Raw genomic sequence first — 25,007 nt, 5'->3', positions numbered from 1 at the left:
TAGGTAGACGAGTTAAAACATAAAACCACCTCTTGTTATGCAGTATATCTAGACTTCACTGATACAATTCCTCTTAAAAGTAGTTAATTACGTAAGTTTTTAGGAAACCATTGAAGCACATTTTAGTGTTTGTACCAATGTGTTTCTTTGTTCTTTAATGGATGAACAGTTTTACTAAATCTCTTTTTTAACATAATAAAAAAGATAGAACTGAGCCAAAATATTAATCTCAGTTTTGTATTGGTTTAATCAACAAATAATTATAAAAAAACAAAGATAGCAGAGGATGGTTCCTATCCATCGACCTCTGGGTTATGGGCCCAGCACGCTTCCGCTGCGCCACTCTGCTAATCATATAAACAGCTTCAGCTCCTGAAAGCTTACCTCTTGACAAGAAAGTACCAATTTGTTTTTTTGTTCTTCAATGGAGGAAGAGTTTTACAAAAGATCTCCAGATGTTGGCCTTTTACACATATTTCAATAAATCATTTTTAGATCACTAATTTGATACAACTTTAGAGGGGTCTCTGTGGCGCAATCGGTTAGCGCGTTCGGCTGTTAACCGAAAGGTTGGTGGTTCAATCCCACCCAGGGACGTAATCGACTTTTTGGTCACATTTTGGAGAACTAGATGTTGACAAGTTAAAACATTAAATCACCTCTTGTGGTATAGTGTTCCTGATCTTAAGTCACAGAAGCTCCTGAAAGCTTCACTCTTCATCAGAAAGTACCAATGTTTCTCCTCTGTTCTTCAGTAGATAAAGAATCTTACAAAAGCTCTTTAAAATAATGACTATTAAATCTATGTCTAGGAATTTTTTTATGGTACTAACTTGAATCTAGTCTTATTTTGTTGACTTGGAACAATCAGTCAGCACATTTGGTTTCTATCTCAAAGGTTTGTGGTTTAATCCCACCCAGGGATATTTTTGACCGTGTGATCATATTTTGAAGAACCTTAGGTAGACAAGTTAAAACATAAAACCACCTCTTGTTATGCAGTATATCTAGACTTCACTGATACAATTCCTCTTAAAAGTAGTTAATTACGTAAGTTTTTAGGAAACCATTGAAGCACATTTTAGTGTTTGTACCAATGTGTTTCTTTGTTCTTTAATGGATGAACAGTTTTACTAAATCTCTTTTTTAACATAATAAAAAAGATAGAACTGAGCCAAAATATTAATCTCAGTTTTGTATTGGTTTAATCAACAAATAATTATAAAAAAACAAAGATAGCAGAGGATGGTTTCGATCCATCGACCTCTGGGTTATGGGCCCAGCACGCTTCCGCTGCGCCACTCTGCTAATCATATAAACAGCTTCAGCTCCTGAAAGCTTACCTCTTGACAAGAAAGTACCAATTTGTTTTTTTGTTCTTCAATGGAGGAAGAGTTTTACAAAAGATCTCCAGATGTTGGCCTTTGACACATATTTCAATAAATCATTTTTAGATCACTAATTTGATACAACTTTAGAGGGGTCTCTGTGGCGCAATCGGTTACCGCGTTCGGCTGTTAACCGAAAGGTTGGTGGTTCAATCCCACCCAGGGACGTAAGTGACTTTTTGGTCACATTTTGGAGAACTAGATGTTGACAAGTTAAAACATGAAATCACCTCTTGTGGTATAGTGTTCCTGATCTTAAGTCACAGAAGCTCCTGAAAGCTTCACTCTTCATCAGAAAGTACCAATGTTTCTCCTCTGTTCTTCAGTAGATAAAGAATCTTACAAAAGCTCTTTAAAATAATGACTATTAAATCTATGTCTAGGAATTTTTTTATGGTACTAACTTGAATCTAGTCTTATTTTGTTGACTTGGAACAATCAGTCAGCACATTTGGTTTCTATCTCAAAGGTTTGTGGTTTAATCCCACCCAGGGATATTTTTGACCGTGTGATCATATTTTGAAGAAAATTAGGTAGACGAGTTAAAACATAAAACCACCTCTTGTTATGCAGTATATCTAGACTTCACTGATACAATTCCTCTTAAAAGTAGTTAATTACGTAAGTTTTTAGGAAACCATTGAAGCACATTTTAGTGTTTGTACCAATGTGTTTCTTTGTTCTTTAATGGATGAACAGTTTTACTAAATCTCTTTTTTAACATAATAAAAAAGATAGAACTGAGCCAAAATATTAATCTCAGTTTTGTATTGGTTTAATCAACAAATAATTATAAAAAAACAAAGATAGCAGAAGATGGTTCCTATCCATCGACCTCTGGGTTATGGGCCCAGCACGCTTCCGCTGCGCCACTCTGCTAATCATATAAACAGCTTCAGCTCCTGAAAGCTTACCTCTTGACAAGAAAGTACCAATTTGTTTTTTTGTTCTTCAATGGAGGAAGAGTTTTACAAAAGATCTCCAGATGTTGGCCTTTTACACATATTTCAATAAATCATTTTTAGATCACTAATTTGATACAACTTTAGAGGGGTCTCTGTGGCACAATCGGTTAGCGCGTTCGGCTGTTAACCGAAAGGTTGGTGGTTCAATCCAACCCAGGGACGTAATCGACTTTTTGGTCACATTTTGGAGAACTAGATGTTGACAAGTTAAAACATTAAATCACCTCTTGTGGTATAGTGTTCCTGATCTTAAGTCACAGAAGCTCCTGAAAGCTTCACTCTTCATCAGAAAGTACCAATGTTTCTCCTCTGTTCTTCAGTAGATAAAGAATCTTACAAAAGCTCTTTAACCCCTTCCCGACATTTGACGTACATTTACGTCATGGCCGGGAGGTACTTCCCGACACATGGCATAAATGTACGTCATGAGTTTAAACTGTCACTGCGTCTCGAGACGCAGTGACAGAGGGACGATGTCTGCTGTCCCTGACAGCAGACATGTCCCTGCATGCCCAGGGGGGGCTGCGATGTCGCCCCCCCGTCGGCGATCGCTGTGATTGGCTGTTCAGTGTGAACAGCCATTCACAGCGTTTTCCTGTGTTACCAGCGAATCGGACGCTCGGTAACACAGGTGTCAATCACCGCCGGGCGTCAGGGGGCATGAGGGGGTCATCGGTGACGATGACACCTCACCCCACCCTCACCCCACCTGCCCCCAAGGCTGTGATTGGTCCGTGGGACCCACGGACCAATCACAGCCAAGGCGCGACATTTAAACTGACGGTGACTGCGCTGCAGACGCCATTCCGGTCTGGAATAGCGTGCAGAACGGTCACCGTGCCTGCCTGCCGTGAATACCGACCTGATCCTTGCTAATACTTACCTGATCCTTGCAAATACCTTACCTGATCACCTTATCACTGCTTGTAGCGTGCTGGACGCTTCCTGGATCTGACTTCCTGAGACTTCCTGCTGCTGCTGCAGTGTGATAGAGAGATAGAGAGATAGAGAGAGAGATAGAGAGAGATAGAGAGAGATAGAGAGATAGTGACAGAGAGAGCTATATTTTGTGTCTGCTACCCCCCCTTTTTGGGGGTGCAGGGGTTTTCTATATATATATAACTGTCAGTGCTGCTGCTGCAGTGTCATACAGTGATAGATAGTGATAGATAGTGATAGATAGTGAGAGGTAGAGAGATAGAGAGATTTGTGTCTGCTACCCCCCCTTTTTGGGGGTGCAGGGGTTTTATTTTATATATATAACTGTCAGTGCTGCTGCTGCAGTGTCATAGAGTGATAGATAGTGATAGATAGTGAGAGATAGAGAGATAGAGAGAGATAGTGACAGAGAGTAATAGAGAGTGTATATTTTGTGTCTGCTACCCCCCCTTTTTGGGGGTGCAGTTTTTTTTTATACATATAACTGTCAGTGCTGCTGCTGCAGTGTCCTAGAGTGATAGATAGTGAGAGATAGTGAGAGATAGAGAGATAGAGAGAGATAGTGACAGAGAGTGATAGAGAGTGTATATTTTGTGTCTGCTACCCCCCCTTTTGTGCTGATCAGTATATCTGTGCTGATCAGCAACTTTTTGGGGGCGCAGAGGTTTTTTTTTATATATATATACCTGTCAGTTGCTGCCAGTTGCACTGTCAGTTGCACCAAAGGTTGTGCACCTGCTGTCCCTCACTGGTAATCAGTGTCGCATCACTGATCACCTTTTTTTTTTTTGTGAGTGCTGTGGGGTCTTTTTTTAATTTTTTTTTTACACACACTGATTTTGTGGGTGTCCTGTGGCCACTGTGCGCCGATCAGTGACGTACATCACTGATCAGCTTTTTCGGCACAGGGTTGATCAATTTTTTTTTTTTTTTGATCAGATTCCTGTTGCCTTTGAGCGCTGTTCAGTGACAGACGTTACTGACCAACATCTGTGCTCAATTTTTGGCGCAGGACCTTTTTTTTTTTTTTTTAACCCCTTCAATTTTTTATTTTTAACCCCTTCATTTTTTTTTTTTTTATTGGTATAAAGTATTTTTTTTTTTCTGCACCACATACACACTACATACCCCCCGGATTGAAATAAAGTTTGTACCCCCCCCTACACTATACACGTGTTGAAACATTTCACTACCAGTAACACAAAAATAAAAATGGCATCCCAAATGTCCTCCCAAATGTCCTCCCAAATGTCCTCCCAGTCATCCAGGAGAATGTATTCAGTGGAGGAGGCATATGCCATGCTTGCCTCTGACTCTGACACAGGCAGTGATGCAAGCGGGGAATTTGAAGGATTCGTCTTAAGCTCCTCTTCCTCCTCTGGTGATGAGGGACCCCCTCAAAGACGCCCCCGTAGATCAGCTGAGATTCCCCCCCCAATAATTGATCTAGTATGGACCCCACCACCAGACAATTTTGAGCCCCAGGTTCCTGAGTTTTTGGCCATGCCAGGAATCCAATTTGATTCCACAGGTCTCAGAGAAATTGACTTTTTCAAATTATTTTTCTCTGATGATTTTATAAATTTAATGGTGGACCAAACTAATTTATATGCCCAGCAGTTTATTGCTCAAAACCCCACGTCATCATTTGCTAGGTGGACCCCTGTAGATGCAGTAGAGATGATGACGTTTTGGGGTCTGGAGTTTCATATGGGCATAGTAAAAAAGCCAGAAATTAGGCAATATTGGAGTACAGATGTTCTGTACAGTACTCCATTTTACCGTATGGCCATGCCCCGGACTCGATTTGAGACAATTCTTAAATTTATACATTACACCGATAATGCACAGTGCCCACCCAGAGATGATCCCACCTTTGACCGGCTATTCAAAGTCAGGCCGGTCATTGATCATTTCAGTGCCAAATTTGAAGAGGTGTACATCCCTGAAAAATTTATTTGTATCGACGAGTCCCTTATACATTTTAAAGGAAGGGTTAAATTCCGCCAGTACCTTCCCAGTAAGAGGGCAAGGTATGGCATAAAAATGTATAAACTGTGTGAAAGCACCTCAGGGTACACCCACAGGTTTAGGGTTTATGAAGGGAAGGATTCAAGAATTCAACCGCCAGAATGCCCCCCCTCCCTCGTAGGTGTTAGTGGGAAAATTGTCTGGGATTTAGTGCACCCCTTCCTGGATAAAGGTTATCACCTCTATGTGGATAACTTTTACACTAGCATCCCCCTGTTTAAGGCCCTTGGTTCAAGAGGTACAGCAGCTTGCGGTACTGTGCGCAAGAACCAAAGAGGCCTCCCAAAAACGCACATTGCCCAAGTAATGAGAAGGGGTGAAAGCAGGGGAATATGCAACGAAAATATGTTGTTGGTCAAATATAAGGACAAGAGGGATGTCCTTATACTGACAACAATTCACAGAGACAGTACCACCTCCGTCCCTGTACGAGGTACCAGTACCCACACCTCCAAACCTAATTGTATCCTGGATTACAATAGGTACATGGGCGGAGTGGATCTTTCAGATCAGGTACTGAAGCCGTACAGTGCCCTGCGGAAAACAAAAATCTGGTACAAGAAGGTGGCCGTGTATATCATCCAGATGGCACTGTATAACGCTTACGTGCTATTCCGTTCTACCGGCCAGAGGGGGACATTTATGCACTTTCAAGAGGAAGTCATAAAGGGCCTAATATTTGGGAACCAGCAGGCAGAGGGCCCCAGTACTTCTAGTACTGGCCCCCGTATTGTACCAGGGCAGCATTTTCCTGATGAAATCCCCTCCACTGGAAAAAAGGGCAGGACACAAAAAAGGTGCAAAGTTTGCTATAAAAAGGGAATAAGAAAGCAAACTATTTTCCAGTGTGACACTTGCCCCGACAAACCCGGCCTATGTATAAAGGAGTGTTTTAAAATATACCACACATCTAAGGAATATTAGGTTCATAATTTCACCGTGCTTCGGGGGTCTTGCTAATGCCACATAGCACCCACCATTCATTCCACCAGAATCTGAGCCGCAAAATCCAAAAATCACTCCTTCCCTTCTGAGTCCTGCCATGCACCCAACTGGTATTTTTTGGTCACATGTGAGGCATTGCCGTACTCGGGAGAAATTGGGGCACAGATTTTGGGGTGCTTTGTCTCCTTCATTCCTTGTGAAAATGAAAAATTTTGAGCCAGAACTGCATTTTTGTGTAAAAAAATGTAATTTTTCATGTTCACTGCCCAGTTTTATCAAAATTGGTGAAACCCCTGGGGGTTTGAAATGTACACTATACCCCTAGATGAATTCCCTGAGGGGTGTAGTTTGCAAAATGGGGTCACTTGTGGGGGGGTTCCACTGTATTGGTGCTTTGGGGGTCTTGCTAATGCGACATAGCACCCACCATCATTCCACCAGAATTTGTGCTGCAAAATCCAAATATCACTCCTTCCCTTCTGAGTCCTGCCACTTTTTGGTCACACATGAGGCATTGCCGTACTCGGGAGAAATTGGGGCACAGATTTTGGGGTGCTTTGTCTCCTTCATTCCTTCTGAAAATGAAAAATTTTGAGCCAGAACTGCATTTTTGTGTAAAAAAATGTAATTTTTCATTTTCACTGCCCACTTGTATCAAAATTGGTGAAACCCCTGGGGGTTTGAAATGTACACTATACCCCTAGATGAATTCCCTGAGGGGTGTAGTTTGCAAAATGGGGTGACTTGTGGGGGGGTTCCACTGTATTGGTGCAACATAGCACCCACCATTCATTCCACCAGAATCTGTGCTGCAAAATCCAAAAATCACTCCTTCCCTTCTGAGTCCTGCCATGCACCCAACTGGTATTTTTTGGTCACATGTGAGGCATTGCCGTACTCGGGAGAAATTGGGGCACAGATTTTGGGGTGCTTTTTCTCCTTCATACCTTCTGAAAATGAAAAATTTTGAGCCAGAACTGCATTTTTGTGTAAAAAATGTAATTTTTCATGTTCACTGCCCACTTGTATCAAAATTGGTGAAACCCCTGGGGGTTTGAAATGTACACTATACCCCTAGATGAATTCCCTGAGGGGTGTAGTTTGCAAAATGGGGTCACTTGTGGGGGGGTTCCACTGTATTGGTGCTTGGGGGGTCTTGCTAATGCGACATAGCACCCACCAAAATTCCACCAGAATCTGAGCTGCAAAATCCAAAAATCACTCCTTCCCTTTTGAGTCCTGCCATGCACCCAACTGGTATTTTTTGGTCACATGTGAGGCATTGCCGTACTCGGGAGAAATTGGGGCACAGATTTTGGGGTGCTTTTTCTCCTTCATACCTTCTGAAAATGAAAAATTTTGAGCCAGAACTGCATTTTTGTGTAAAAAATGTAATTTTTCATGTTCACTGCCCACTTGTATCAAAATTGGTGAAACCCCTGGGGGTTTGAAATGTACACTATACCCCTAGATGAATTCCCTGAGGGGTGTAGTTTGCAAAATGGGGTGACTTGTGGGGGGGTTCCACTGTATTGGTGCTTGGGGGGTCTTGCTAATGCGACATAGCACCCACCAAAATTCCACCAGAATCTGAGCTGCAAAATCCAAAAATCACTCCTTCCCTTCTGAGTCCTGCCATGCACCCAAATGGTATTTTTTGGTCACATGTGAGGCATTGCCGTACTCGGGAGAAATTGGGGCACAGATTTTGGGGTGCTTTGTCTCCTTCATACCTTCTGAAAATGAAAAATTTTGAGCCAGAACTGCATTTTTGTGTAAAAAAATGTAATTTTTCATTTTCACTGCCCACTTGTATCAAAATTGGTGAAACCCCTGGGGGTTTGAAATGTACACTATACCCCTAGATGAATTCCCTGAGGGGTGTACTTTGCAAAATGGGGTGACTTGTGGGGGGGTTCTACTGTATTGGTGCAACATAGCACCCACCATTCATTCCACCAAAATCTGTGCTGCAAAATCCAAAAATCACTCCTTCCGTTCTGAGTCCTGCCATGCACCCAACTGGTATTTTTTGGTCACATGTGAGGCATTTCCGTACTCGGGAGAAATTGGGGCACAGATTTTGGGGTGCTTTTTCTCCTTCATACCTTCTGAAAATGAAAAATTTTGAGCCAGAACTGCATTTTTGTGTAAAAAAATGTAATTTTTCATTTTCACTGCCCACTTGTATCAAAATTGGTGAAACCCCTGGGGGTTTGAAATGTACACTATACCCCTAGATGAATTCCCTGAGGGGTGTAGTTTTCAAAATGGGGTGACTTGTGGGGGGGTTCCACTGTATTGGTGCTTGGGGGGTCTTGCTAATGCGACATAGCACCCACCAAAATTCCACCAGAATCTGAGCTGCAAAATCCAAAAATCACTCCTTCCGTTCTGAGTCCTGCCATGCACCCAACTGGTATTTTTTGGTCACATGTGAGGCATTGCCGTACTCGGGAGAAATTGGGGCACAGATTTTGGGGTGCTTTTTCTCCTTCATACCTTCTGAAAATGAAAAATTTCGAGCCAGAACTGCATTTTTGTGTAAAAAATGTAATTTTTCATTTTCACTGCCCACTTGTATCAAAATTGGTGAAACCCCTGGGGGTTTGAAATGTACACTATACCCCTAGATGAATTCCCTGAGGGGTGTAGTTTTCAAAATGGGGTGACTTGTGGGGGGGTTCCACTGTATTGGTGCTTGGGGGGTCTTGCTAATGCGACATAGCACCCACCAAAATTCCACCAGAATCTGAGCCGCAAAATCCAAAAATCACTCCTTCCGTTCTGAGTCCTGCCATGCACCCAACTGGTATTTTTTGGTCACATGTGAGGCATTTCCGTACTCGGGAGAAATTGGGGCACATATTTTGGGGTGCTTTTTCTCCTTCATACCTTCTGAAAATGAAAAATTTTGAGCCAGAACTGCATTTTTGTGTAAAAAAATGTAATTTTTCATTTTCACTGCCCACTTGTATCAAAATTGGTGAAACCCCTGGGGGTTTGAAATGTACACTATACCCCTAGATGAATTCCCTGAGGGGTGTACTTTGCAAAATGGGGTGACTTGTGGGGGGGTTCCACTGTATTGGTGCAACATAGCACCCACCATTCATTCCACCAGAATCTGTGCTGCAAAATCCAAAAATCACTCCTTCCCTTCTGAGTCCTGCCATGCACCCAACTGGTATTTTTTGGTCACATGTGAGGCATTGCCGTACTCGGGAGAAATTGGGGCACAGATTTTTGGGTGCTTTTTCTCCTTCATACCTTCTGAAAATGAAAAATTTTGAGCCAGAACTGCATTTTTGTGTAAAAAAATGTAATTTTTCATTTTCACTGCCCACTTGTATCAAAATTTGTGAAACCCCTGGGGGTTTGAAATGTACACTATACCCCTAGATGAATTCCCTGAGGGGTGTAGTTTTCAATATGTGGTGACTTGTGGGGGGGTTCCACTGTATTGGTGCTTTGGGGGTCTTGCTAATGCGACATAGCACCCACCAAAATTCCACCAGAATCTGAGCTGCAAAATCCAAAAATCACTCCTTCCCTTCTGAGTCCTGCCATGCACCCAACTGGTATTTTTTGGTCACATGTGAGGCATTGCCGTACTCGGGAGAAATTGGGGCACAGATTTTGGGGTGCTTTGTCTCCTTCATACCTTCTGAAAATGACAAATTTGGAGCCAGAACTGTATTTTTGTGTAAAAAAAATAATTTTTCATTTTCACTGCCCAGTTGTACCACAATTGGTGAAACCCCTGGGGGTTTGAAATGTACACTATACCCCTAGATGAATTCCCTGAGGGGTGTAGTTTGCAAAATGGGGTCACTTGTGGGGGGGTTCCTAACTTTTAGCATCTTATGGTGCCTAGAAACCTACATGGTGCCTAAAAAATAATCTCATAAAAAGGAGGCTCCAAAATCAAGTAGGTGCTCCTTCTATTATGAAGCCTGTGGTTTGGTCACCGTGCACACTAGGGCCACATATAGGATATTTATGAAAACAAAAGAATTGGGGGAATCAATTTTCAGTCACATTTCTCTAGTAAAATGTACTGTGTTCCTTAGAAAAATGTATTAAAATTGCAAATCTGCAAAAAAAAAGAAATTTTGAAATTTCACCTACACTTTGTTTTAATTCCTGTGAAACACCTAAAGGGTTAACAAACTTCCAAAATGCTGTTTTGAATACTGTGAGGGGTGCAGTTTTTGAAATGGCATCATTTATGGGGGTGTCTCACATACAAGTCCCTCAAAGTCACATCAGAACTGAACTGGTCCCTAAAAAAATCAGTGTTTGAAATTTTCTTGAAAATTTGAGAATTTGCTATTCATATTGTAAGCCTCCTAGTGTCCCAAAAAATTAAAAGGAAGTTGAAATAATGATGTCAACATAAAGTAGACATATGGTCTATGTTAGTTATTCACTATTTTGAGTGGTAAGATTATTTGTCTCACAAGCAGAAAATTTAACATTTTGCAAATCGCTAAATTTTCCATTTTTTCACGATATTTTGGTATTTTTCACAAAAAAACACAGACTGTATCGACCCAAATTTACCACTAATTTGAAGTACAATGTGTCACGAAAAAACAATCTCAAAATCACTGGGATAAGTAAAAGCAAAAAAAAGTTATCCCCACTTAAGTGAGACATGTCAGATTTGAAAAAAAGGGCTCTGTCAGGAACGCAAAAACTGGCTCTGTCAGGAAGGGGTTAAAATAATGACTATTAAATCTATGTCTAGGAATTTTTTTATGGTACTAACTTGAATCTAGTCTTATTTTGTTGACTTGGAACAATCAGTCAGCACATTTGGTTTCTATCTCAAAGATTTGTGGTTTAATCCCACCCAGGGATATTTTTGACCGTGTGATCATATTTTGAAGAATCTTAGGTAGACAAGTTAAAACATAAAACCACCTCTTGTTATGCAGTATATCTAGACTTCTCTGATACAATTCCTCTTAAAAGTAGTTAATTAGGTAATTTTTTCAGGAAACCATTGAAGCACATTTTAGTGTTTGTACCAAAGTGTTTCTTTGTTCTTTAATGGATGAACAGTTTTACTAAATCTCTTTTTTAACATAATAAAAAAGATAGAACTGAGCCAAAATATTAATCTCAGTTTTGTATTGGTTTAATCAACAAATAATTATAAAAAAACAAAGATAGCAGAGGATGGTTTCGATCCATCGACCTCTGGGTTATGGGCCCAGCACGCTTCCGCTGCGCCACTCTGCTAATCATATAAACAGCTTCAGCTCCTGAAAGCTTACCTCTTGACAAGAAAGTACCAATTTGTTTTTTTGTTCTTCAATGGAGGAAGAGTTTTACAAAAGATCTCCAGATGTTGGCCTTTTACACATATTTCAATAAATCATTTTTAGATCACTAATTTGATACAACTTTAGAGGGGTCTCTGTGGCGCAATCGGTTAGCGCGTTCGGCTGTTAACCGAAAAGTTGGTGGTTCAATCCAACCCAGGGACGTAATCAACTCTTTGGTCACATTTTGGAGAACTAGATGTTGACAAGTTAAAACATTAAATCACCTCTTGTGGTATAGTGTTCCTGATCTTAAGTCACAGAAGCTCCTGAAAGCTTCACTCTTCATCAGAAAGTACCAATGTTTCTCCTCTGTTCTTCAGTAGATAAAGAATCTTACAAAAGCTCTTTAAAATAATGACTATTAAATCTATGTCTAGGAATTTTTTTATGGTACTAACTTGAATCTAGTCTTATTTTGTTGACTTGGAACAATCAGTCAGCACATTTGGTTTCTATCTCAAAGGTTTGTGGTTTAATCCCACCCAGGGATATTTTTGACCGTGTGATCATATTTTGAAGAACCTTAGGTAGACAAGTTAAAACATAAAACCACCTCTTGTTATGCAGTATATCTAGACTTCACTGATACAATTCCTCTTAAAAGTAGTTAATTACGTAAGTTTTTAGGAAACCATTGAAGCACATTTTAGTGTTTGTACCAATGTGTTTCTTTGTTCTTTAATGGATGAACAGTTTTACTAAATCTCTTTTTTAACATAATAAAAAAGATAGAACTGAGCCAAAATATTAATCTCAGTTTTGTATTGGTTAAATCAACAAATAATTATAAAAAAACAAAGATAGCAGAGGATGGTTTCGATCCATCGACCTCTGGGTTATGGGCCCAGCACGCTTCCGCTGCGCCACTCTGCTAATCATATAAACAGCTTCAGCTCCTGAAAGCTTACCTCTTGACAAGAAAGTACCAATTTGTTTTTTTGTTCTTCAATGGAGGAAGAGTTTTACAAAAGATCTCCAGATGTTGGCCTTTGACACATATTTCAATAAATCATTTTTAGATCACTAATTTGATACAACTTTAGAGGGGTCTCTGTGGCGCAATCGGTTAGCGCGTTCGGCTGTTAACCGAAAGGTTGGTGGTTCAATCCCACCCAGGGACGTAAGTGACTTTTTGGTCACATTTTGGAGAACTAGATGTTGACAAGTTAAAACATGAAATCACCTCTTGTGGTATAGTGTTCCTGATCTTAAGTCACAGAAGCTCCTGAAAGCTTCACTCTTCATCAGAAAGTACCAATGTTTCTCCTCTGTTCTTCAGTAGATAAAGAATCTTACAAAAGCTCTTTAAAATAATGACTATTAAATCTATGTCTAGGAATTTTTTTATGGTACTAACTTGAATCTAGTCTTATTTTGTTGACTTGGAACAATCAGTCAGCACATTTGGTTTCTATCTCAAAGGTTTGTGGTTTAATCCCACCCAGGGATATTTTTGACCGTGTGATCATATTTTGAAGAAAATTAGGTAGACGAGTTAAAACATAAAACCACCTCTTGTTATGCAGTATATCTAGACTTCACTGATACAATTCCTCTTAAAAGTAGTTAATTACGTAAGTTTTTAGGAAACCATTGAAGCACATTTTAGTGTTTGTACCAATGTGTTTCTTTGTTCTTTAATGGATGAACAGTTTTACTAAATCTCTTTTTTAACATAATAAAAAAGATAGAACTGAGCCAAAATATTAATCTCAGTTTTGTATTGGTTTAATCAACAAATAATTATAAAAAAAACAAAGATAGCAGAGGATGGTTTCGATCCATCGACCTCTGGGTTATGGGCCCAGCACGCTTCCGCTGCGCCACTCTGCTAATCATATAAACAGCTTCAGCTCCTGAAAGCTTACCTCTTGACAAGAAAGTACCAATTTGTTTTTTTGTTCTTCAATGGAAGAAGAGTTTTACAAAAGATCTCCAGATGTTGGCCTTTTACACATATTTCAATAAATCATTTTTAGATCACTAATTTGATACAACTTTAGAGGGGTCTCTGTGGCGCAATCGGTTAGCGCGTTCGGCTGTAAACCGAAAGGTTGGTGGTTCAATCCCACCCAGGGACGTAATCAACTTTTTGGTCACATTTTGGAGAACTAGATGTTGACAAGTTAAAACATTAAATCACCTCTTGTGGTATAGTGTTCCTGATCTTAAGTCACAGAAGCTCCTGAAAGCTTCACTCTTCATCAGAAAGTACCAATGTTTCTCCTCTGTTCTTCAGTAGATAAAGAATCTTACAAAAGCTCTTTAAAATAATGACTATTAAATCTATGTCTAGGAATTTTTTTATGGTACTAACTTGAATCTAGTCTTATTTTGTTGACTTGGAACAATCAGTCAGCACATTTGGTTTCTATCTCAAAGGTTTGTGGTTTAATCCCACCCAGGGATATTTTTGACCTTGTGATCATATTTTGAAGAACCTTAGGTAGACAAGTTAAAACATAAAACCACCTCTTGTTATGCAGTATATCTAGACTTCTCTGATACAATTCCTCTTAAAAGTAGTTAATTAGGTAAGTTTTTAGGAAACCATTGAAGCACATTTTAGTGTTTGTACCAATGTGTTTCTTTGTTCTTTAATGGATGAACAGTTTTACTAAATCTCTTTTTTAACATAATAAAAAAGATAGAACTGAGCCAAAATATTAATCTCAGTTTTGTATTGGTTTAATCAACAAATAATTATAAAAAAAACAAAGATAGCAGAGGATGGTTTCGATCCATCGGCCTCTGGGTTATGGGCCCAGCACGCTTCCGCTGCGCCACTCTGCTAATCATATATACAGCTTCAGCTCCTGAAAGCTTACCTCTTGACAAGAAAGTACCAATTTGTTTTTTTGTTCTTCAATGGAGGAAGAGTTTTACAAAAGATCTCCAGATGTTGGCCTTTTACACATATTTCAATAAATCATTTTTAGATCACTAATTTGATACAACTTTAGAGGGGTCTCAGTGGCGCAATCAGTTAGCGCGTTCGGCTGTTAACCGAAAGGTTGGTGGTTCAATCGCACCCAGGGACGTAATTGACTTTTTGGTCACATTTTGGAGAACTAGATGTTGACAAGTTAAAACATGAAATCACCTCTTGTGGTATAGTGTTCCTGATCTTAAGTCACAGAAGCTCCTGAAAGCTTCACTCTTCATCAGAAAGTACCAATGTTTCTCCTCTGTTCTTCAGTAGATAAAGAATCTTACAAAAGCTCTTTAAAATAATGACTATTAAATCTATGTCTAGGAATTTTTTTATGGTACTAACTTGAATCTAGTCTTATTTTGTTGACTTGGAACAATCAGTCAGCACATTTGGTTTCTATCTCAAAGGTTTGTGGTTTAATCCCACCCAGGGATATTTTTGACCTTGTGATCATATTTTGAAGAACCTTAGGTAGACAAGTTAAAACATAAAACCACCTCTTGTTATGCAGTATATCTAGACTTCTCTGATACAATTCCTCTTAAAAGTAGTTAATTAGGTAAGTTTTTAGGAAACCATTGAAGCACATTTTAGTGTTTGTACCAATGTGTTTCTTTGTTCTTTAATGGATGAACAGTTTTACTAAATCTCTTTTTTAACATAATAAAAAAGATAGAACCGAGCCAAAATATTAATCTCAGTTTTGTATTGGTTTAATCAACTAATAATTATAAAAAAACAAAGATAGCAGAGGATGGTTTCGATCCATCGACCTCTGGGTTATGGGCCCAGCACGCTTCCGCTGCGCCACTCTGCTAATCATATAAACAGTTTCAGCTCCTGAAAGCTTACCTCTTGACAAGAAAGTACCAATTTGTTTTTTTGTTCTTCAATGGAGGAAGAGTTTTACAAAAGATCTCCAGATGTTGGCCTTTTACACATATTTCAATAAATCATTTTTAGATCACTAATTTGATACAACTTTAGAGGGGTCTCTGTGGCGCAATCGGTTAGCGCGTTCGGCTGTTAACCGAAAGGTTGGTGGTTCAATCGCACCCAGGGACGTAATCAACTTTTTGGTCACATTTTGGAGAACTAGATGTTGACAAGTTAAAACATTAAATCACCTCTTGTGGTATATTGTTCCTGATCTTAAGTCACAGAAGCTCCTGAAAGCTTCAGTCTTCATCAGAAAGTACCAATGTTTCTCCTCTGTTCTTCAGTAGATAAAGAATCTTACAAAAGCTCTTTAAAATAATGACTATTAAATCTATGTCTAGGATTTTTTTTATGGTACTAACTTGAATCTAGTCTTATTTTGTTGACTTGGAACAATCAGTCAGCACATTTGGTTTCTATCTCAAAGGTTTGTGGTTTAATCCCACCCAGGGATATTTTTGACCTTGTGATCATATTTTGAAGAACCTTAGGTAGACAAGTTAAAACATAAAACCACCTCTTGTTATGCAGTATATCTAGACTTCTCTGATACAATTCCTCTTAAAAGTAGTTAATTAGGTAAGTTTTTAGGAAACCATTGAAGCACATTTTAGTGTTTGTACCAATGTGTTTCTTTGTTCTTTAATGGATGAACAGTTTTACTAAATCTCTTTTTTAACATAATAAAAAAGATAGAACTGAGCCAAAATATTAATCTCAGTTTTGTATTGGTTTAATCAACAAATAATTATAAAAAAACAAAGATAGCAGAGGATGGTTTCGATCCATCGGCCTCTGGGTTATGGGCCCAGCACGCTTCCGCTGCGCCACTCTGCTAATCATATATACAGCTTCAGCTCCTGAAAGCTTACCTCTTGACAAGAAAGTACCAATTTGTTTTTTTGTTCTTCAATGGAGGAAGAGTTTTACAAAAGATCTCCAGATGTTGGCCTTTTACACATATTTCAATAAATCATTTTTAGATCACTAATTTGATACAACTTTAGAGGGGTCTCAGTGGCGCAATCAGTTAGCGCGTTCGGCTGTTAACCGAAAGGTTGGTGGTTCAATCGCACCCAGGGACGTAATTGACTTTTTGGTCACATTTTGGAGAACTAGATGTTGACAAGTTAAAACATGAAATCACCTCTTGTGGTATAGTGTTCCTGATCTTAAGTCACAGAAGCTCCTGAAAGCTTCACTCTTCATCAGAAAGTACCAATGTTTCTCCTCTGTTCTTCAGTAGATAAAGAATCTTACAAAAGCTCTTTAAAATAATGACTATTAAATCTATGTCTAGGAATTTTTTTATGGTACTAACTTGAATCTAGTCTTATTTTGTTGACTTGGAACAAACAGTCAGCACATTTGGTTTCTATCTCAAAGGTTTGTGGTTTAATCCCACCCAGGGATATTTTTGACCTTGTGATCATATTTTGAAGAACCTTAGGTAGACAAGTTAAAACATAAAACCACCTCTTGTTATGCAGTATATCTAGACTTCTCTGATACAATTCCTCTTAAAAGTAGTTAATTAGGTAAGTTTTTAGGAAACCATTGAAGCACATTTTAGTGTTTGTACCAATGTGTTTCTTTGTTCTTTAATGGATGAACAGTTTTACTAAATCTCTTTTTTAACATAATAAAAAAGATAGAACTGAGCCAAAATATTAATCTCAGTTTTGTATTGGTTTAATCAACAAATAATTATAAAAAAACAAAGATAGCAGAGGATGGTTTCGATCCATCGACCTCTGGGTTATGGGCCCAGCACGCTTCCGCTGCGCCACTCTGCTAATCATATAAACAGCTTCAGCTCCTGAAAGCTTACCTCTTGACAAGAAAGTACCAATTTGTTTTTTTGTTCTTCAATGGAGGAAGAGTTTTACAAAAGATCTCCAGATGTTGGCCTTTTACACATATTTCAATAAATCATTTTTAGATCACTAATTTGATACAACTTTAGAGGGGTCTCTGTGGCGCAATCGGTTAGCGCGTTCGGCTGTTAACCGAAAGGTTGGTGGTTAATCGCACCCAGGGACGTAATCAACTTTTTGGTCACATTTTGGAGAACTAGATGTTGACAAGTTAAAACATTAAATCACCTCTTGTGGTATATTGTTCCTGATCTTAAGTCACAGAAGGTCCTGAAAGCTTCAGTCTTCATCAGAAAGTACCAATGTTTCTCCTCTGTTCTTCAGTAGATAAAGAATCTTACAAAAGCTCTTTAAAATAATGACTATTAAATCTATGTCTAGGATTTTTTTTATGGTACTAACTTGAATCTAGTCTTATTTTGTTGACTTGGAACAATCAGTCAGCACATTTGGTTTCTATCTCAAAGGTTTGTGGTTTAATCCCACCCAGGGATATTTTTGACCTTGTGATCATATTTTGAAGAACCTTAGGTAGACAAGTTAAAACATAAAACCACCTCTTGTTATGCAGTATATCTAGACTTCTCTGATACAATTCCTCTTAAAAGTAGTTAATTAGGTAAGTTTTTAGGAAACCATTGAAGCACATTTTAGTGTTTGTACCAATGTGTTTCTTTGTTCTTTAATGGATGAACAGTTTTACTAAATCTCTTTTTTAACATAATAAAAAAGATAGAACTGAGCCAAAATATTAATCTCAGTTTTGTATTGGTTTAATCAACAAATAATTATAAAAAAACAAAGATAGCAGAGGATGGTTTCGATCCATCGACCTCTGGGTTATGGGCCCACCACGCTTCCGCTGCGCCACTCTGCTAATCATATAAACAGCTTCAGCTCCTGAAAGTTACCTCTTGACAAGAAAGTACCAATTTGTTTTTTTGTTCTTCAATGGACGAAGAGTTTTACAAAAGATCTCCAGATGTTGGCCTTTTACACATATTTCAATAAATCATTTTTAGATCACTAATTTGAAACAACTTTAGAGGGGTCTCTGTGGCGCAATCGGTTAGCGCGTTCGGCTGTTAACCGAAAGGTTGGTGGTTCAATCCCACCCAGGGACGTAATCGACTTTTTGGTCACATTTTGGAGAACTAGATGTTGACAAGTTAAAACATTAAATCACCTCTTGTGGTATAGTGTTCCTGATCTTAAGTCACAGAAGCTCCTGAAAGCTTCACTCTTCATCAGAAAGTACCATTGTTTCTCCTCTGTTCTTCAGTAGATAAAGAATCTTACAAAAGCTCTTTAAAATAATGACTATTAAATCTATGTCTAGGAATTTTTTTATGGTACTAACTTGAATCTAGTCTTATTTTGTTGACTTGGAACAATCAGTCAGCACATTTGGTTTCTATCTCAAAGGTTTGTGGTTTAATCCCACCCAGGGATATTTAAAGAATAAATCATTTTTAGATCACTAATTTGATACAACTTTAGAGGGGTCTCTGTGGCGCGTTCGGCTGTTAACCGAAAGGTTGGTGGTTCAATCCCACCCAGGGACGTAATCGACTTTTTGGTCACATTTTGGAGAACTAGATGTTGACAAGTTAAAACATTAAATCACCTCTTGTGGTATAGTGTTCCTGATCTTAAGTCACAGAAGCTCCTGAAAGCTTCACTCTTCATCAGAAAGTACCAATGTTTCTCCTCTGTTCTTCAGTAGATAAAGAATCTTACAAAAGCTCTTTAAAATAATGACTATTAAATCTATGTCTAGGAATTTTTTTATGGTACTAACTTTAATCTAGTCTTATTTTGTTGACTTGGAACAATCAGTCAGCACATTTGGTTTCTATCTCAAAGGTTTGTGGTTTAATCCCACCCTGGGATATTTTTGACCTTGTGATCATATTTTGAAGAACCTTAGGTAGACAAGTTAAAACATAAAACCACCTCTTGTTATGCAGTATATCTAGACTTCTCTGATACAATTCCTCTTAAAAGTAGTTAATTAGGTAAGTTTTTAGGAAACCATTGAAGCACATTTAAGTGTTTGTACCAATGTGTTTCTTTGTTCTTTAATGGATGAACAGTTTTACTAAATCTCTTTTTTAACATAATAAAAAAGATAGAACTGAGCCAAAATATTCATCTCAGTTTTGTATTGGTTTAATCAACAAATAATTATAAAAAAAACAAAGATAGCAGAGGATGGTTTCGATCCATCGACCTCTGGGTTATGGGCCCAGCACGCTTCCACTGCGCCACTCTGCTAATCATATAAACAGCTTCAGCTCCTGAAAGCTTACCTCTTGACAAGAAAGTACCAATTTGTTTTTTTGTTCTTCAATGGAGGAAGAGTTTTACAAAAGATCTCCAGATGTTGGCCTTTTACACATATTTCAATAAATCATTTTTAGATCACTAATTTGATACAACTTTAGAGGGGTCTCTGTGGCGCAATCGGTTAGCGCGTTCGGCTGTTAACCGAAAGGTTGGTGGTTCAATCCCACCCAGGGACGTAATCGACTTTTTGGTCACATTTTGGAGAACTAGATGTTGACAAGTTAAAACATTAAATCACCTCTTGTGGTATAGTGTTCCTGATCTTAAGTCACAGAAGCTCCTGAAAGCTTCACTCTTCATCAGAAAGTACCAATGTTTCTCCTCTGTTCTTCAGTAGATAAAGAATCTTACAAAAGCTCTTTAAAATAATGACTATTAAATCTATGTCTAGGAATTTTTTTATGGTACTAACTTGAATCTAGTCTTATTTTGTTGACTTGGAACAATCAGTCAGCACATTTGGTTTCTATCTCAAAGGTTTGTGGTTTAATCCCACCCTGGGATATTTTTGACCTTGTGATCATATTTTGAAGAACCTTAGGTAGACAAGTTAAAACATAAAACCACCTCTTGTTATGCAGTATATCTAGACTTCTCTGATACAATTCCTCTTAAAAGTAGTTAATTAGGTAAGTTTTTAGGAAACCATTGAAGCACATTTAAGTGTTTGTACCAATGTGTTTCTTTGTTCTTTAATGGATGAACAGTTTTACTAAATCTCTTTTTTAACATAATAAAAAAGATAGAACTGAGCCAAAATATTAATCTCAGTTTTGTATTGGTTTAATCAACAAATAATTATAAAAAAAACAAAGATAGCAGAGGATGGTTTCGATCCATCGACCTCTGGGTTATGGGCCCAGCACGCTTCCGCTGCGCCACTCTGCTAATCATATAAACAGCTTCAGCTCCTGAAAGCTTACCTCTTGACAAGAAAGTACCAATTTGTTTTTTTGTTACTCAATGGAGGAAGAGTTTTACAAAAGATCTCCAGATGTTGGCCTTTTACACATATTTCAATAAATCATTTTTAGATCACTAATTTGATACAAGTTTTGAGGGGTCTCTGTGGCGCAATCGGTTAGCGTGTTCGGCTGTTAACCAAAAGGTTGGTGGTTCAATCCCACCCAGGGACGTAATCGACTTTTTGGTCACATTTTGGAGAACTAGATGTTGACAAGTTAAAACATTAAATCACCTCTTGTGGTATAGTGTTCCTGATCTTAAGTCACAGAAGCTCCTGAAAGCTTCACTCTTCATCAGAAAGTACCAATGTTTCTCCTCTGTTCTTCAGTAGATAAAGAATCTTACAAAAGCTCTTTAAAATAATGACTATTAAATCTATGTCTAGGAATTTTTTTATGGTACTAACTTGAATCTAGTCTTATTTTGTTGACTTGGAACAATCAGTCAGCACATTTGGTTTCTATCTCAAAGGTTTGTGGTTTAATCCCACCCAGGGATATTTAAAGAATAAATCATTTTTAGATCACTAATTTGATACAACTTTAGAGGGGTCTCTGTGGCGCGTTCGGCTGTTAACCGAAAGGTTGGTGGTTCAATCCCACCCAGGGACGTAATCGACTTTTTGGTCACATTTTGGAGAACTAGATGTTGACAAGTTAAAACATTAAATCACCTCTTGTGGTATAGTGTTCCTGATCTTAAGTCACAGAAGCTCCTGAAAGCTTCACTCTTCATCAGAAAGTACCAATGTTTCTCCTCTGTTCTTCAGTAGATAAAGAATCTTACAAAAGCTCTTTAAAATAATGACTATTAAATCTATGTCTAGGAATTTTTTTATGGTACTAACTTGAATCTAGTCTTATTTTGTTGACTTGGAACAATCAGTCAGCACATTTGGTTTCTATCTCAAAGGTTTGTGGTTTAATCCCACCCTGGGATATTTTTGACCTTGTGATCATATTTTGAAGAACCTTAGGTAGACAAGTTAAAACATAAAACCACCTCTTGTTATGCAGTATATCTAGACTTCTCTGATACAATTCCTCTTAAAAGTAGTTAATTAGGTAAGTTTTTAGGAAACCATTGAAGCACATTTAAGTGTTTGTACCAATGTGTTTCTTTGTTCTTTAATGGATGAACAGTTTTACTAAATCTCTTTTTTAACATAATAAAAAAGATAGAACTGAGCCAAAATATTCATCTCAGTTTTGTATTGGTTTAATCAACAAATAATTATAAAAAAAACAAAGATAGCAGAGGATGGTTTCGATCCATCGACCTCTGGGTTATGGGCCCAGCACGCTTCCACTGCGCCACTCTGCTAATCATATAAACAGCTTCAGCTCCTGAAAGCTTACCTCTTGACAAGAAAGTACCAATTTGTTTTTTTGTTCTTCAATGGAGGAAGAGTTTTACAAAAGATCTCCAGATGTTGGCCTTTTACACATATTTCAATAAATCATTTTTAGATCACTAATTTGATACAACTTTAGAGGGGTCTCTGTGGCGCAATCGGTTAGCGCGTTCGGCTGTTAACCGAAAGGTTGGTGGTTCAATCCCACCCAGGGACGTAATCGACTTTTTGGTCACATTTTGGAGAACTAGATGTTGACAAGTTAAAACATTAAATCACCTCTTGTGGTATAGTGTTCCTGATCTTAAGTCACAGAAGCTCCTGAAAGCTTCACTCTTCATCAGAAAGTACCAATGTTTCTCCTCTGTTCTTCAGTAGATAAAGAATCTTACAAAAGCTCTTTAAAATAATGACTATTAAATCTATGTCTAGGAATTTTTTTATGGTACTAACTTGAATCTAGTCTTATTTTGTTGACTTGGAACAATCAGTCAGCACATTTGGTTTCTATCTCAAAGGTTTGTGGTTTAATCCCACCCTGGGATATTTTTGACCTTGTGATCATATTTTGAAGAACCTTAGGTAGACAAGTTAAAACATAAAACCACCTCTTGTTATGCAGTATATCTAGACTTCTCTGATACAATTCCTCTTAAAAGTAGTTAATTAGGTAAGTTTTTAGGAAACCATTGAAGCACATTTAAGTGTTTGTACCAATGTGTTTCTTTGTTCTTTAATGGATGAACAGTTTTACTAAATCTCTTTTTTAACATAATAAAAAAGATAGAACTGAGCCAAAATATTAATCTCAGTTTTGTATTGGTTTAATCAACAAATAATTATAAAAAAAACAAAGATAGCAGAGGATGGTTTCGATCCATCGACCTCTGGGTTATGGGCCCAGCACGCTTCCGCTGCGCCACTCTGCTAATCATATAAACAGCTTCAGCTCCTGAAAGCTTACCTCTTGACAAGAAAGTACCAATTTGTTTTTTTGTTACTCAATGGAGGAAGAGTTTTACAAAAGATCTCCAGATGTTGGCCTTTTACACATATTTCAATAAATCATTTTTAGATCACTAATTTGATACAAGTTTTGAGGGGTCTCTGTGGCGCAATCGGTTAGCGTGTTCGGCTGTTAACCAAAAGGTTGGTGGTTCAATCCCACCCAGGGACGTAATCGACTTTTTGGTCACATTTTGGAGAACTAGATGTTGACAAGTTAAAACATTAAATCACCTCTTGTGGTATAGTGTTCCTGATCTTAAGTCACAGAAGCTCCTGAAAGCTCCACTCTTCATCAGAAAGTACCAATGTTTCTCCTCTGTTCTTCAGTAGATAAAGAATCTTACAAAAGCTCTTTAAAATAATGACTATTAAATCTATGTCTAGGAATTTTTTTATGGTACTAACTTGAATCTAGTCTTATTTTGTTGACTTGGAACAATCAGTCAGCACATTTGGTTTCTATCTCAAAGGTTTGTGGTTTAATCCCACCCTGGGATATTTTTGACCTTGTGATCATATTTTGAAGAACCTTAGGTAGACAAGTTAAAACATAAAACCACCTCTTGTTATGCAGTATATCTAGACTTCTCTGATACAATTCCTCTTAAAAGTAGTTAATTAGGTAAGTTTTTAGGAAACCATTGAAGCACATTTAAGTGTTTGTACCAATGTGTTTCTTTGTTCTTTAATGGATGAACAGTTTTACTAAATCTCTTTTTTAACATAATAAAAAAGATAGAACTGAGCCAAAATATTAATCTCAGTTTTGTATTGGTTTAATCAACAAATAATTATAAAAAAAACAAAGATAGCAGAGGATGGTTTCGATCCATCGACCTCTGGGTTATGGGCCCAGCACGCTTCCGCTGCGCCACTCTGCTAATCATATAAACAGCTTCAGCTCCTGAAAGCTTACCTCTTGACAAGAAAGTACCAATTTGTTTTTTTGTTACTCAATGGAGGAAGAGTTTTACAAAAGATCTCCAGATGTTGGCCTTTTACACATATTTCAATAAATCATTTTTAGATCACTAATTTGATACAAGTTTAGAGGGGTCTCTGTGGCGCAATCGGTTAGCGTGTTCGGCTGTTAACCGAAAGGTTGGTGGTTCAATCCCACCCAGGGACGTAATCGACTTTTTGGTCACATTTTGGAGAACTAGATGTTGACAAGTTAAAACATTAAATCACATCTTGTGGTATAGTGTTCCTGATCTTAAGTCACAGAAGCTCCTGAAAGCTTCACTCTTCATCAGAAAGTACCAATGTTTCTCCTCTGTTCTTCAGTAGATAAAGAATCTTACAAAAGCTCTTTAAAATAATGACTATTAAATCTATGTCTAGGAATTTTTTTATGGTACTAACTTGAATCTAGTCTTATTTTGTTGACTTGGAACAATCAGTCAGCACATTTGGTTTCTATCTCAAAGGTTTGTGGTTTAATCCCACCCAGGGATATTTAAAGAATAAATCATTTTTAGATCACTAATTTGATACAACTTTAGAGGGGTCTCTGTGGCGCGTTCGGCTATTAACCGAAAGGTTGGTGGTTCAATCCCAACCAGGGACGTAATCGACTTTTTGGTCACATTTTGGAGAACTAGATGTTGACAAGTTAAAACATTAAATCACCTCTTGTGGTATAGTGTTCCTGATCTTAAGTCACAGAAGCTCCTGAAAGCTTCACTCTTCATCAGAAAGTACCAATGTTTCTCCTCTGTTCTTCAGTAGATAAAGAATCTTACAAAAGCTCTTTAAAATAATGACTATTAAATCTATGTCTAGGAATTTTTTTATGGTACTAATTCGAATCTAGTCTTATTTTGTTGACTTGGAACAAACAGTCAGCACATTTGGTTTCTATCTCAAAGGTTTGTGGTTTAATCCCACCCAGGGATATTTTTGACCTTGTGATCATATTTTGAAGAACCTTAGGTAGACAAGTTAAAACGTAAAACCACCTCTTGTTATGCAG

At 38.0% G+C, this 25,007-nt stretch overlaps 9 non-coding genes across 9 annotated transcripts; 7 read left to right on the top strand and 2 right to left on the bottom strand.

The window, feature by feature from the left end:
- Positions 1 to 523: 523 nt before the first annotated feature.
- On the top strand, positions 524 to 597 carry TRNAN-GUU (transfer RNA asparagine (anticodon GUU)). The gene has a single exon. It is a non-coding gene; the product is annotated as a tRNA-Asn (tRNA).
- A 12,054-nt stretch (positions 598 to 12,651) lies between these two features.
- TRNAN-GUU (transfer RNA asparagine (anticodon GUU)) lies at positions 12,652 to 12,725 on the top strand. Its single transcript has one exon. It is a non-coding gene; the product is annotated as a tRNA-Asn (tRNA).
- Positions 12,726 to 13,611: 886 nt separating this feature from the next.
- On the top strand, positions 13,612 to 13,685 carry TRNAY-GUA (transfer RNA tyrosine (anticodon GUA)). The gene has a single exon. It is a non-coding gene; the product is annotated as a tRNA-Tyr (tRNA).
- A 4,720-nt stretch (positions 13,686 to 18,405) lies between these two features.
- Positions 18,406 to 18,479, top strand: TRNAN-GUU (transfer RNA asparagine (anticodon GUU)). Its single transcript has one exon. It is a non-coding gene; the product is annotated as a tRNA-Asn (tRNA).
- A 1,081-nt stretch (positions 18,480 to 19,560) lies between these two features.
- TRNAM-CAU (transfer RNA methionine (anticodon CAU)) lies at positions 19,561 to 19,632 on the bottom strand. The gene has a single exon. It is a non-coding gene; the product is annotated as a tRNA-Met (tRNA).
- Positions 19,633 to 19,806: 174 nt separating this feature from the next.
- TRNAN-GUU (transfer RNA asparagine (anticodon GUU)) lies at positions 19,807 to 19,880 on the top strand. The gene has a single exon. It is a non-coding gene; the product is annotated as a tRNA-Asn (tRNA).
- Positions 19,881 to 21,921: 2,041 nt separating this feature from the next.
- On the bottom strand, positions 21,922 to 21,993 carry TRNAM-CAU (transfer RNA methionine (anticodon CAU)). The gene has a single exon. It is a non-coding gene; the product is annotated as a tRNA-Met (tRNA).
- Positions 21,994 to 22,167: 174 nt separating this feature from the next.
- On the top strand, positions 22,168 to 22,241 carry TRNAN-GUU (transfer RNA asparagine (anticodon GUU)). The gene has a single exon. It is a non-coding gene; the product is annotated as a tRNA-Asn (tRNA).
- Positions 22,242 to 24,087: 1,846 nt separating this feature from the next.
- Positions 24,088 to 24,161, top strand: TRNAN-GUU (transfer RNA asparagine (anticodon GUU)). Its single transcript has one exon. It is a non-coding gene; the product is annotated as a tRNA-Asn (tRNA).
- The last annotated feature ends 846 nt before the right edge of the window (positions 24,162 to 25,007 follow it).

The sequence above is a fragment of the Crinia signifera genome, chromosome 3 (assembly GCF_055691185.1).
Source record: "Crinia signifera chromosome 3, ASM5569118v1, whole genome shotgun sequence".
NCBI lineage: Eukaryota > Metazoa > Chordata > Amphibia > Anura > Myobatrachidae > Crinia > Crinia signifera.
The sequence above is the reverse complement of the archived record's forward strand: the minus strand, read 5'-3'. Positions and strand labels throughout refer to the sequence as shown.